Below are 15,316 nucleotides of genomic sequence, written 5' to 3'. Positions count from 1 at the left end.
ATTTGCACTGCAGGAATTACTTCTCAGATTCCACCTATTTTAGTGATGCCCCGTGTAAGGAGGAGAAATGCGTACCATCAAGTTTCCGACTTTGATAAAGGTCGGATTGTAGCATAAGGCGATTGCGGTTTATCGTATCGCGACATTGCTGCTCGCGTTGGTCGAGATCCAATGACTGTTGGCAGAATATGGAATCGGTGGGTTCAGGAGGGTAATACGGAACGCCGTACTGCATCCCAAAGGCCTCGTATCACTAGCAGTCGAGATGACAGGCATCTTATCCGCACGGCTGTAACGGATCGTGCAGCCACGTCTCGATCCCTGAGATGGGGACGTTAGCAAGACAACAACGATCTGCACGAACAGTTCGACGTCGTTTGCAGCAGCACGGACTATCAGCTCGGAGACCGTGGCTGCGGTTACCCTTGACGCTGCATCACAGACAGGAGCACCTGCGATGGTGTACTCGACGACGAACCTGGGTGCACGAATGGCAAAACGTCATTTTTTTCGCTTGAATCCAGGTTCTGTTTACAGCATCACGATCCTCGCATCCGTGTTTGGGAACACCGCGTTGAACGCACATTGGAAGCGTGTATTCGTCAACGCCATACTGGCGTATCACCCGGCGTGATGGTCTGGGATGCCATTGGTTACACGTCTCGGTCACCTCTCGTTCGCACTGACGGCACTTGTAACAGTGGACGTTACATTTCAGATATGTTACGACCCGTGGCTCCACCGTTCATTCGATCCCTGCGAAACCCTACATTTCAGCAGGATAATGCACGACCGCATGTTGCAAGTCCTGTACGGGCCTTTCTCGACACACAAAATGTTCGACTGCTGTCGTGGCCAGCACATTCTCCAGATCTCTCACCAATTGAAAACGTCTGGTCTATGGTGGCCAAGCAACTGGTCCGTCGCAATACGCCAGTCACTACTCTCGTTGAACTGTGGTATCGTGTTGAAGCTGCATGGGCAGCTGTACCTGAACACGCCATCCGAGCTCTGTTTGACTCAATGCCTAGGCGTATGAAAGCCGTCATTACAGCCAGAGGTGGTTGTCCTGGGTACTGATTTCTCAGGATCTAAGCACCCAAATTGCGTGTAAATGTAATCACATGTCAGTTGTAGTATAATATATTTGTCCCGTTTAGCATCTGCATTTCTTGTTGGTGTAGCAGCTTTAATGGCCAGTAGTGTATTTGCTTTGATGTCCCCTACAACCTCCCAGAGTTTGTCGGTTTAAATACTTTTCACGCTGTAGATGTAGATGTTCGCTTGTGTCCGACTCCATTGCCTACGATGTAAAGAGGCCTGTACATGAGGAGGTTGGCACCGGAGTGCAGTTCGGGCCCGGCCGCAAATGAACAGTCAGAAATATGACAGACCCAAAAGGGGAAAAAAGAAACACTGAAAGTAGGGAGGGATTGTTTCGACCCGCGGTTTGGGGACGCCTTCCGCCTGCGATGTTCACTTCCCAGAGAGCGACCTACGTGGAGATCGGTGCCTGAGCGCAGCGCGCGGCGCCATATACGCCGTCCGACCTGAGCGGCTGCGTGCCGATTGCTGAACGGGGGCGATCGCTGGCAGAACCTGCTCCACCTGACTGGGCAGGAACGCAAGGCCAGGGGGGAACTCGGCTCGCCGCTCGCTCGCCCGCTTCCCACGCGCCACCAGCACCTGCTAAAGGACGGCTGCTCACAGCGTCTTCATTTCATTTGATTTTATCTACATCTACATCTACATTTATACTCCGCAAGCCACCCAACGGTGTGTGGCGGAGGGCACTTTACGTGCCACTGTCATTACCTCCCTATCCTGTTCCAGTCGCGTATGGTTCGCGGGAAGAACGACTGTCTGAAAGCTTCTGTGCGCGCTCTCATCTCTCTAATTTTACATTCGTGATCTCCTCGGGAGGTATAAGTACGGGGAAGCAATATGTTCGATACCTCATCCAGAAACGCACCCTCTCGAAACCTGGCGAGCAAGCTACACCGCGATGCAGAGCGCCTCTCTTGCAGAGTCTGCCACTTGAGTTTGTTAAACATGTCCGTAACGCTATCACGGTTACCAAATAACCCTGTGACGAAGCGCGCCGCTCTTCTTTGGATCCTCTCTATCTCCTCCGTCAAGCCGATCTGGTACGGATCCCACACTGATGAGCAATACTCAAGTATAGGTCGAACGAGTGTTTTGTAAGCCACCTCCTTTGTTGATGGACTACATGTTCTAAGGACTCTCCCAATGAATCTCAACCTGGTACCCGCCTTACCAACAATTAATTTTATATGATCATTCCACTTCAAATCGTTCCGCACGCATACTCCCAGATATTTTACAGAAGTAACTGCTACCAGTGTTTGTTCCGCTATCATATAATCATACAACAAAGGATCCTTCTTTCTATGTATTCGCAATACATTACATTTGCCTATCTTGAGGGTCAGTTGCTACTCCCTGCACCAAGTGCCTATCCGCTGCAGATCTTCCTGCATTTCGCTACAATTTTCTAATGCTGCAACTTCTCTGTATACTACAGCACCATCCACGAAAAGCCTCATGGAAGTTCCGACACTATCTACTAGGTCATATATAAATATAGTGAAAAGCAATGGTCCCATAACACTCCCCTGTGGCACGCCAGAGGTTACTTTAACGTCTGTAGACGTCTCTCCATTGAGAACAACATACTGTGTTCTGTTTGCTAAAAACTCTTCAATCCAGCCACACAGCTGGTCTGATATTCCGTAGGCTCTTACTTTGTTTATCAGGCGACAGTGCGGAACTGTATCGAACGCCTTCCGGAAGTCAAGAAAAATAGCATCTACCTGGGAGCCAAATATTTTCTGGGTCTCATAAACAAATAAAGCGAGTTGGGTCTCACACGATCGCTGTTTCCGGAATCCATGTTGATTCCTACATAGTAGATTCTGAGTTTCCAAAAACGACATGATACTCGAGCAAAAAACATGTTCTAAAATTCTACAACAGATCGACGTCAGAGATATAGGTCTATAGTTTATCAGGGAAGCAGAAACAGCAACGATCAAGCCCGCTGCTGCCCGCACCGAAACGTAGAGCGGTGAAGAATTTGACACGCCTACTACAGTAGTACGGCAACGGCGTTGCCGCGCTGGATACACCGGTTCCCGTGAGATCACCGAAGTTAAGGGGCTCCGGAAAGGCTCAAAATCATGAAAAGTTCAATTTTTACTTTTTTGCGTTTTCTGAATCTGCAGACTATTACCTTTTAATAGATATATAATTTATTAAATTCGGAAGACTACAACTATTTTTAAATTTTATTTGAAATGTGTTCTACATGGGCGTGACCCACTGTGGCGCTGTTAAACTGCTGTCAAATGGTGTTATTATTAACGTCCGTGTTCATCAGGTACACTTTAGTGATGTGAGATAAAGTATGTGTTGTGGCTAACCTGTGATGGTTCAATATATATCGCTGGTGTGATTGTCGATTGTTTCATGTTTATTTACTCTGTCGTTATCTCGAAAATATTCGTAATTAATTCTGTTTCTTGAGTCTCTGTTTTGTTGAAGTATAATAATGTGTAAAAGTAAAGTTGCTGTTGCGACTTTCAATGATGGCAACATTGTAAGGTGCAAGGTATTTAGAAATATGGGAATGAAGATAGGTTCTAACATGGTACGAGCGATGCTTGCTTTAGACAAGGAACGCCTTCGGGCTGCAGACAGGGCTGTAAAGAGTCTAGAAATACAAGCAAGAGTAAACAGGAGGAGGAACAAGAGGAAGCTGGAGGAGGAGTTTGCGGAGGATGAAGATAATCCATCCTATGGACCTGGAACGCACTAAAAAGTTAATCCAATCTTTGTCGCTCGATTCCCAAAACTTTTATTTTCTCATACTAATTACATGTTTTCTAAGGATCTTCCAAACATATTCGTTTCAAACTTTCACTAAATGTTACACAGTACCTTCTGCATAATTTAACACAGCCTTTTTCCAAAAAACTGTATATTTTTGAATATATAAATAAAAAATTGCAAAAAAATGTGAATTTTCATTACAATTGAAAAAAAAAACATCTTTAATAACTGAACTAAAATTTTGTAAAATCCCTGTGTTAAGTTGTAGCCCATATTCCAATAAATAATCTGTAAAAAGTTCAACTTCCTACCTCAAATACTTTGTGAGGAAAGATGTAATTAATAAGCGTTATTTTAACATTGCAAGTATAGGGCGTTCCGGAGCCCCTTAAGCGCTGTCGGGCGTGGCCGGCACTTGGATGCATCACCATCCAGTCGCCATGCACTGTTACCATTTTTCGGGGTGCAGTCAGGCTTGTGATGCCAACTGAGGAGCCACTCGACCGAATAGCAGCGGCTTCGGTCAAGAATAACATCATAACGAGCGTGAGAGTTGTTGTCCTAACCACACTCCCCTCCTATCCGCATCCTCAGCTGAGGGTGACACGGCGGTCGGATGGTCCCGATGGGCCACTGGTGGCCTGAAGACGAAGAGCTTACTACAGTAGTACAAGTTTATGTCCCATCTAGCTCTGCAGTTGACGAACAAATTGATGAAATGTATGATGAGATAGAAGAAATTATTCAGATAGTGAACGGAGACGAAGATTTAATAGTCATGAGTGACTGGAATTGGATAGTAGGAAAAGGGAGAGAAGGAAACGTAGTAGGTGAATATGGATTGAGGGTAAGAAATGAAAGAGGAAGCCGCCTGGTAGAATTTTGCACAGAGCACAACTTAATCATAGCTAACACTTGGTTTAAGAATCATAAAAGAAGGTTGTATACATGGAAGAATCCTGGAGATACTATAAGGTATCAGATAGATTATATAATGGTAAGACAGAGATTTAGGAACCAGGTATTAAATTGTAAGACATTTCCAGGGGCAGATGTCGACTCTGACCACAATCTATTGGTTATGAACTGTAGATTAAAACTGAAGAAACTGCAAAAAGGTGGGAATTTAAGGAGATGGGACGTGGATAAACTGACTAAACCAGAGATTTACAGAGTTTCAGGGAGAGCATAAGGGAACGATTGACAGGAATGGGGGAAAGAAATACAGTAGAAGAAGAATGGGTGGCTTTGAAGGATGAAGTAGTGAAGGCAGCTGAGGATCAAGTAGGTAAAAAGACGAGGGCTAGTAGAAATCCTTGGGTAACAGAAGAAATATTGAATTTAATTGATGCAGAAAATATAAAAATGCAGTAAATGAAGCAGGCAAAAAGGAATACAAACGTCTCAAAAATGAGATCGACAGGAAGTGCAAAATGGCTAAGCAGGGATGGCTAGAGGACAAATGTAAGGATGTAGAGGCTTATCTCACTAGGGGTAAGATAGATACTGCCTACAGGAAAATTAAAGAGACCTTTGGAGAAAAGAGAACCACTTGTATGAACATCAAGAGCTCAGATGGAAACCCAGTTCTAAGCAAAGAAGGGAAAGCAGAAAGGTGGAAGGAGTATATAGAGGGTCTATACAAGGGCGATGTACTTGAGGACAATATTATGGAAATGGAAGAGGATGTAGATGAAGATGAAATGGGAGATATAATATTGCGTGAAGAGTTTGACAGAGCACTGAAAGACCTGAGTCGAAACAAGGCCCCCGGAGTAGACAACATTCCATTAGAACTACTGACGGCCTTGGGAGAGCCAGTCATGACAAAACTCTACCATCTGGTGAGCAAGATGTACGAGACAGGCGAAATACCCTCAGACTTCAAGAAGAATATAATAATTCCAATCCCAAAGAAAGCAGGTGCTGACAGATGTGAAAATTACCGAACAATCAGTTACAATCCCGATTTGTGTGGGGCGGAGATTTTTTTAATGTCACTAGTTCACATGGAAGTTGTACGCGAGATACAGATTTGATTCTAAATAAAGAAAATTCAAACTTAATTCTGAGTTCGTAGTCTAGTTTTGTAACGGAAAGGATTGAATCCCCACTGAAAGATGCGCAAGTGGCGTAAATAATAGAGAACTACATTGGTGCAAAGAAGTTCAGTCAGTGTTGCAAGAAGTCAAGTCAGTGTTGCAAAGATAAGTCAGTTATTCCAAGTTCCAAAGAGCTAGACTCAAAGAATCAAGTCTTACTGAGATTTTTATTACGATTTAAAATCAGTGGAAAAGGATTTAATTAGATTTCATTTAAGAAAAGACGAAGGTATTAATTTTTTCCCTTAACTGTTACTTCAAGGGACAATAAGAAATCACGTTTACAGATCGTAAGATAGTTAATAGTATTGCAGAGTTAACTATTGCTATATCGCTGGTTTGCAATATAACTTTGATTGCTACCTTCGTAATTATCGTAAAAAGAAACAGTTTATTAAATTTAAGTGAACAAGGCTGTACGGAATTGAGCTTTACCGTAAGTAAAACATTGGTCACGGTAAATACACTCCTGGAAATTGAAATAAGAACACCGTGAATTCATTGTCCCAGGAAGGGGATACTGACGGCGGCGGTGCACAAATGCTGCGCAGCTAGCGCCATTCGACGGCCAACACCGCGGTTCCTGGTGTGTCCGCTGTGCCGTGCGTGTGATCATTGCTTGTACAGCCCTCTCGCAGTGTCCGGAGCAAGTATGGTGGGTCTGACACACCGGTGTCAATGTGTTCTTTTTTCCATTTCCAGGAGTGTACATCATTACGCGTTTCTAGATATTTTGTTTTATAGTAGCGAATGAAAGATTTTCGCGTAGTAAACTACACCGATCGTTATCGTGAATAATGTAAATAACCAGCGATAGCTTTAGTTATTTCGTGTTATAAAGTTGTTTGTTGTCATCAAGAGGTTATAATCATTTAAATTATGAATAATAGCGCTATAGTCGGCGCAAGTTACGGGTTATAACGTACGCAATTTTACTGATAATTGGTGAACTCATGTTGTTAATAGCAACCCACTTCACGGCTCACTGAAGGAGCGTATTTATGTTTCAGATAACGCGCAGTGTGCGCAAGATTTAATTAAATCCTATTTACTATAACGAGTAATACCAGTACTTAAGTGTGTAGCCCGCATCTCGTGGTCGTGCGGTAGCGTTCGCGCTTCCCACGCCCGGGTTCCCGGGTTCGATTCCCGGCGGGGTCAGGGATTTTCTCTGCCTCGTGATGGCTGGGTGTTGTGTGCTGTCCATAGGTTAGTTAGGTTTAAGTAGTTCTAAGTTCTAGGGGACTGATGACCATAGATTTTAAGTCCCATAGTGCTCAGAGCCATTTGAACCATTTGAACTAAAGTGTGTTGACCATTCTCCACGCATTACAACGCTAGTGACGTGTAGTATTGACAGTGTGTGTACGATGTAATAGGGGTATGTAATCTGTGTACTGGTCCGCAGCTCGTGGTATGTGGTAGCATTCTCAGTTTCTCACTTCCCGCGCACTGGGTCCCGGTTTCGATTCCCGGTGGGCTCAGGGATTTTTCCTGCCTCGAGATGTCTGGGTTTTGTTGTCTTCATCATCATCATTCGTACCCATTACGGTCGGAGGAAGACAATGGCTAAACCACTTCCGCTAGGCCCTTACCTTGTACGGCGGTGCGGGTCTCCCGCATCGTCCCCTACGCTCCTCGGAATATGGGGCCTCATCGTCATCAATCTGTGTACTTCTGTTTTAATCGGATGCATTATTTGTGCACATTTCCTATTATAACACGTATCTTGTAGTGGCCATTTTCGCAGCAGCTGTATATAAATTGCAGTTGTTTCAAAGAAAATGCATTTTTTGCATGCTGCACATCGAAATTTTTATTTTTATTTATGCACCCGGACGCGTTTCGCCTTTTTACAAGGCATCTTAAGTGGGTGTCCAGAAATATTACATGATCTGTCCATTTTTACACATAGGTCATGGATTCACATCTAGGTTATAGATTTAAAAACAGTTCTTTAACGTTCTTTTATGAAATGGAAAGGTACTTACAGGTAACTTCTAATTCGTTGCATCTAAGCATACTGCTTTTTCTCATCTGGCAACCAGGTCGACATCTCGCAGTTCACTTTCAGTTTACTGTTTACGTTACACATCACTATAACTGCCATCTTTTTAATACAGAGTTTCATTTGTTTTTCTAAGTGTTACCAACATCCTCAGTTTTCTGCATTCAAATGTTTTGTGAATATATATATATTCACGCCGTACATATATATATATATATATATGTGTGTGTGTGTGTGTGTGTGTGTATTAGAGAGGGACAGAGATTTCTTATGTTTTTTAACAATAAACATTTTTGGAACACAACCTACGACCATTTTAGAGACAGAAGTGGTGTCACTTTCTGCATGACCTGACCATCATTTTGCAGGGCAATGCCCAAGCACGTACAGTGCAAGCTGTTACTAATTTGTTTGACTGATGGGGCTGCTAAGTGCTATATCACCTACTGCACTCCCCAGACTTAAGCCCTCATGAGTTCAACTCGACCCGGCCTCTTGTGGCCGAGCGGTTCTAGGCGCTTCAGCCTGGAACCGCGTGACCGCTACGGTCGCAGGTTCGAATCCTGTCTCGGGCATGGATGTGTGTGATGTCTTTAGGTTAGTTAGGTCTAAGTAGTTCTTAGTTCTAGGGGACTGATGACCTCAGATGTTAAGTCCCATAGTGCTCAGAGCCAGTTCAACTCGGTTTCTAAACTGAAGGGAACACTTCACGGCATTCGCTTCAGAACTGCTACAAATTCGTCGGGCAATAGACCGCGCCGCTCCTACTGTCAACACAACTGGCACTGCTAAGAGTATCCTACGACTTCCACATCGCTGGTAACGGGCTATACACAATGCTGGTGAAAACTTTGAAGGTCGGTTAAACTTTGAAACACGTATCTATTTTGTACTAGCTGTAAATAAGCAGTTGTCACTATTAAAGTTCGAACCGTCGCGTGTAAACTGTGGGTGTAAATGATAAAGGATTCGTATGTTGGCGCCGAGCGGTGTAAGCGAATCCCGACTGCTTCTGTTTGCTCCAGTAAGGTACGGCTCGCGCGGCCGCTCTGACGCTGTGTGACCATATGGCACGTCGTTCGATGAGTGGCTAGTGATCCTATCTACTCCTAACTTCCTGTAATAAATATTCCAACCTGTGCATTAAAATATAGCAACAAAAATGTAGTACATGTGGGCAGGGATGTGGCTTAAACGTCGCTAGAGGTCAGGAGAATGTGTTGGCGAAGCAGCAATGAGCACCCTCTGTGTCGAGTTATGACAAGACAGCATGGACAATTGCGGTCCGGCGTTATCTTGCTGAAAGGTAACGTCACAGAGAATTCTCAGATGGGGTACAGCCACCGACCTTTCAAGTCAGAAAGATAATGGCTGCCATCCAAATCACAAGCTAAGCAGAGGTGATCCTGTTGTGTACCGAATGGCACCCTATCTATCACTCCAGTTTCTGGACCCATGTGACGATGACAAATGCAGTCTAGAAAAGATCGTTCTTCTTGGAGGCACCACACATGGATATGTCCGCCGTGGTGCTGTATGCAGAATTGGGACTCTTCTGGAAAGAGGACGTTGTGGCACTGCAAAGTCCATTGTTGGCCTCTCTGCTGCTGGGACACGGGAAGGCGCAAATATGGCCGCCGTGCAGACTGTCCGTGGTGCTCCAGACGTCGACGCACCGTCCCTGTGCTACTGAACAACAAAAACCATTTCCTCAAGAGTACGTGGCTTGGCTGTACCACCCTGCACGGCCGACCTAACGATATGTTTGTCCTCTCGGGCGCTAGTCGGGTAGGCTGTTGAAATTTTGCACAGCGTGTAGTATGGTTCTCCTAAAACCGTTGATTCTATATTCTCACGACAGTCGTCGGATTCCGACGAAGGCGAGAAGCAGTATCGCAAACGATAAGCCACAGTCCTACCGCTGTCGAATTGCCACATGCGCTGGTAGAAGTTTCTCCTTCTTATACGACCCATATCGCTGTTTTCTCACCGACAAAAAGAACAATGTTCAAATGCGATTTATGAATGAGAAATACGTTGCTCAATCTTGCCTCATATACTGCCTGATTAGTGTGGCTTCGAGCTGTTGAGAAAATATCGTATATTACCCAGAAAATATCGATACATATCGGTGACATTTTTTCACCGACATATCGATGTCGAAATGACAATATCGAGTGCCGATATTCTTTTTTTTTCGCAGTTTTCGATAAATATTTGGAATTGTTCTTTTGAAGTAGTAAGCACTCCGTATTCAGGCAACAAGTGGCACATCGGGACCATCCGACCGCCGTGTCATCCTCAGCTGAGGATTCGGATACAAGGTGCATGTGGTCAGCACACCACTCTCCCGGTCGTTACGATGGTTTTCTGTGGTCGGAGCCGCTACTATTCGGTCATCACGAGACTGAGTGCACCCCGAAAAATGGCAACAGCGCGTGACAGCCCGGGTGGTCACCCATCCAAGTGCCGGCCACGCCCGACAACGCTTAACTTTGGTGATCTGACGGGAACCGGTGTATCCACTGCGGCAAGGCCGTTGCCACTGTTGCAGTAGTAGTAGAACAAAATTTTACTGTCACTGTGTTAAGGAGTCTTAATACTTTTTGAGATTTCATTTTTTTCGACTGTGTGAAGCAAGTATAGTTGGCACGAAGAAGAAGTCAGATTGAACTAGGGGGTGGCTGTGTGAATGGAATGACAAGATTTCCGATGTGAAGAAATAACATACCGTTGCGTTAAAAAAATAATTTATGACGCAACTAGTGTGCTATTTCCTCACATCAGCATTTTTCAAAAGCAGTCGCTGAAAATGATGAACAAAAATCTAAATGACAGCATTGGTATTTGTGGTGGGTGGGGTTGTGTGATGTGGTTGGTGGAGAAATGTGAGGGGAAATGCTGACGTAATCGGCGCTGGGCGCTGCCAACAGAAACTGCAACGTTTAGCTTCAGCACGCAGTTTTGACACTTCGACTGCTAGGTCGCTAGCGTTTGCAGAAATAAAGGAAACAGATAAGTCGACACGAAGTGTTCCGGACAAATCCGATGTATGACGAAGCCGGACGACGTACACCCTGGACACCTTTTATTGCGCCACTCACATGCAGTTACCATTGTTATCAAAGTGGTTATGGCCAAGCGTGAACGTGCATCGTTTTCCTTTCAGGTGTCGCTCTGATGGGGATAAGCAGGGTGCTAGCTTACTGGTGTACAGAATATCCAGTAACAAATCAGTACTTAAATATACAGGGTTATTACTAATGATTGAAGCGATTTCACAGCTCTACAATAACTTTATTATTTGAGATATTTTCACAATGCTTTGCACACACATACAAAAACTCAAAAAGTTTTTTCATGCATTCACAAATGTTCGATATGTGCCCCTTTAGTGATTCGGCACACATCAAGCCGATAATCAAGTTCCTCCCACACTCGGCGCAGCATGTCCCCATCAATGAGTTCGAAAGCATCGTTGATGCGAGCTCGCAGTTCTGGCACGTTTCTTGGTAGAGGAGGTTTAAACACTGAATCTTTCACATAACCCCACAGAAAGAAATCGCATGGGGTTAAGTCGGGAGAGCTTGGAGGCCATGACATGAATTGCTGATCATGATCTCCACCACGACCGATCCATCGGTTTGTAGCAATTGTAAACGGTAAGGCTTATGCTTTAGCGTTTTCCGTAAGATTTTCCAAACCGTCGGCTGTGGTACGTTTAGCTCCCTGCTTGCTTTATTCGTCGACTTCCGCGGGCTACGCGTGAAACTTGCCCGCACGCGTTCAACCGTTTCTTCGCTCACTGCAGGCCGACCCGTTGATTTCCCCTTACAGAGGCATCCAGAAGCTTTAAACTGCGCATACCGTCGCCGAATGGAGTTAGCAGTTGGTGGATCTTTGTTGAACTTCGTCCTGAAGTGTCGTTGCACTGTTATGACTGACTGATGTGAGTGCATTTCGAGCACGACATACGCTTTCTCGGCTCCTGTCGCCATTTTGTCTCAGTGCGCTCTCGAACGCTCTGGCGGCAGAAAGCTGAAGTGCGGCTTCAGCCGAACAAAACTTTATGAGTTTTTCTACGTATCTGTAGTGTGTCGTGACCATATGTCAATGAATGGAGCTACAGTGAATTTATGAAATCGCTTCAATCATTTGTAATATCCCTGTATAGCTGTGAAACTGTCAGTAAATTTACAATGTGCAGCCGATATTTGTTGTTTTGAGTGGTACGTCGATATTTTCTCCATGGCTGTATCGATAATTTTGTTCGACATATCGAGAGCCGATAGTGATATTTTCTTGAATATCACTATCAGAATACCGCTATTTTTAAAGATACCAACAGTCCTCATGCAAGCATATAGAGTTTACGCAAAACTGACTATAGTCGCATGCCGCATTTGTACTGCTGCAATATCTACTATCGTCGTTGCAGGTACAACTTAATACATACCCCCCATCTCAACAGACGGGGATGCTGGCAGTAACTAGGGACTGCCTACACCCGTAGAGCTACAATTAAAGAGCACCTGCAGACATTTATGGAGCTTCGACAGGTATCACCCCCCCCCCCCTCCACCTGTCCTCCTCTGCCCCCCCCCCCACTCCGACTCACCCAAGGATCGCCACCCCCACTCTATTGTCTGAAACGGCACTCTCGCCCCCGAGCTGTTCCCAGGTGTAGATGTCTGGCTTCTCTAGCCGTGCTCGTCTTACCGCACCTGTCCTTGCCAAAACAGCTGCAATGCCCTTCTGTCCTGCGTGTTCTGTACAAAGCAAGACAGGACTATTTCTAGTCGATTACATATACGAGGATCGTTTGAAAAGTCCGTGCAAAAATAAGAACTACTTACGTGTTTGGCGTAAACCTTTTTTATTTTTCGACATAGTATCCTTTTAAACTTATACACTTCCTCCAACTGTGTTCTAATTTGTTGATCCCTTCCGAATAATAGGAATTGTCCAAGTCTGCAAAATACCTATTAGTTGCTGCAATCACCTCTTCGTCTGAATAAAATCTTTGTCCCTCCAGCCATTTCTTCAAATTCGGGAACAAATAGTAGTCCGAGGCAGTCAAACATGGAGAATTGGCGGGATGTGAAACGAGTTGGAATCCTATTCTCCGACCACAACTACTGAGGTGTGTGCTGGTGCATTGTCGTGATGGAAAAGGACTTTTCTCCGGTCCAATCGCAGGCGTTTTTCTTGCAGCGCGGTTTTCAAACGGTCTAATAACGATGAATAAAATGCACCTGCAATAGTTTTACCCTTTCGCAGATAGTCGGTGATTATCCCTTGCGAATCCCAAAAGACAGTCGCAATAACCTTTCCGGCCGCAGGAATGGTCTTCGCCTTTTTTTGGTGCAGATTCTCCCTTGGTAACCCATTGTTTAGATTGTTGTTTGGTGCGAAGAGTATAGTAATGTATCCATGTTTCATCCACAGTGACTAAACGACGCTTAAAGTCCTGTGAATTCTTCCTGAACAGCTGAAAACCATCCTTGGAACACTTTACGCGATTCCGTTCTTGGTCAAGCGTGAGCAATCCCGGAACCCATTTTGTGGATAGCTTTCTCGTGTCCAAATGTTTATGCAAAATAGTATGTACCCGTTCATTTGAGATGCCCATAGCACTAGCAATCTCACGCACCTTAACTCTTCTGTCATCCATCGCCATATCATGGATTTTATCCGTGATTTCTGGAGTCGTAACCTCCACAGGGCGTCCAGAACGTTCAGCATCACGTGTGCCCACATGGCCACTCCGAAAATTTTGAAACCACATATAAACTGTTCTAATCGAAGGTGCAGAGTCACCGTTATGTTTATCAAACTTCTCTTTAGTCTCCTGAGGCGTTTTGCCTTTCATAAAGTAATGTTTAATCACCACACGAAATTCTCTTTCGTCCATTTTTTGACAATCACTCGACTTTCTTGATTCACACGAATGCCAAACACAAAGAAATAGACGAATACGGCTGAAACTTGGTGTGCGTTCTTTCCGAAGATGCTGCTAACTAAACATGACCTCGATACGCGCTGGTGGTGCCATCTCTCGGACTTTGCGCGGACTTTCCAATGCCCCTCGTATAACATCATCTCGTTTAACGACCTCAGTAACAAGCTTCGGACACAGATAGTCACAAGCAGAGGAACACATTTTTCGTATACGAATTATGAGTTGCTACTGTGAACTAATAACAGCAACTCTCTGCAAATGACATTGTTAATATATGCAGGCATTATTCTTCAGTTGCTACTTCAATAACGTTTATCATTTAGATTTTAGATAATAGGTATGCCGTCTTTTACAACTGAGTGATTACTTTGTTTCTAGCCAAACGCCTTGCGTCTATTCTTATCAGGCATCATTAGTGATGTACCAGTAACCACCCACGCCAATTCTGTAAAGAATCGAACCCACATGTAAGAAAAGTCATATCTGCTGAACTGTATGGCGTGCAATGATAAAATTCCGCAAGTACTGAAACGTCCCCGTAGAACAATTTATACAAGACTGTGCTTAAACTGATACACGATATTTTTTAACGCAACGCAATCTGACTTTCAGAAATCCCTACAAAGGAATGGCCCTGACTAACATTCACCTGTACCTTTCACAAATCACTTACCTCACAAAAATCTTCGTTACTCGAACTACTGCAATACAGCGAGCGCCACTACTGCCAGCTAAATAAAAGATTCAAACCACGGAAGTCACTAACTACTGATACGGATAGTTGCAAATGAAAGATTTTAATAGAGAACAAACAATGTATTTACCTTAATAGTCATAATATATATAGCAGTTCATGACATCCGGTCTAACAAATTTCAAAACTCCGCCATCTCTCTCCCCACATCCACCACTGCTGGCGGCTCACCTCCAACTGCGCAACGCTACGCGCTGTTCACATCCAGCTGCCCAACACTACAATGGCAGACAACAACGCAAACTAGCCACAGACTGCACACAGCACAGCCAGTGATTTTCATACAGAGCGCTACGTGACGTTGCCAATAAGAAAATATAAACAGCCTACTTACATAGCCCCCATGCTCCCCACAAAAAATTTTACAAATTGTTTTGGGCAGTGGCCAATAATGATTTGATAAAATTTTTCATAATTACAATAACAAAGATATCAAGTGCACACACTTATTGATACAATGTTGGTCAAAAGTTAAAATTTTCTCACAGTCCATAAAGACAGTCCTGATCATTCATCATAGTAGTAATTACAGTTTTTTTTTTTTTTACAAAGTCTCATTAGTAAAAGAAATTGCACACAGAAGTAGTGGATTACCATGCAGTCTTGAAGAAGTAGTGTTGCCCTTCCAACGGAAAGAC

At 44.2% G+C, this 15,316-nt stretch overlaps 1 protein-coding gene and 1 pseudogene across 1 annotated transcript in view; one reads left to right on the top strand and one right to left on the bottom strand.

Moving 5' to 3' along the window:
* Positions 1-15,316, top strand: part of LOC126108680 (nostrin) — a 675,422-nt gene that overhangs the window by 182,540 nt on the left and 477,566 nt on the right. The window lies entirely within an intron of this gene.
* LOC126109055 (5S ribosomal RNA) lies at positions 10,389-10,506 on the bottom strand (annotated as a pseudogene).

Source organism: Schistocerca cancellata, chromosome 11 (genome assembly GCF_023864275.1).
Source record: "Schistocerca cancellata isolate TAMUIC-IGC-003103 chromosome 11, iqSchCanc2.1, whole genome shotgun sequence".
NCBI classification, from domain to species: Eukaryota; Metazoa; Arthropoda; class Insecta; order Orthoptera; family Acrididae; genus Schistocerca; species Schistocerca cancellata.
The sequence above is the reverse complement of the archived record's forward strand: the minus strand, read 5'-3'. Positions and strand labels throughout refer to the sequence as shown.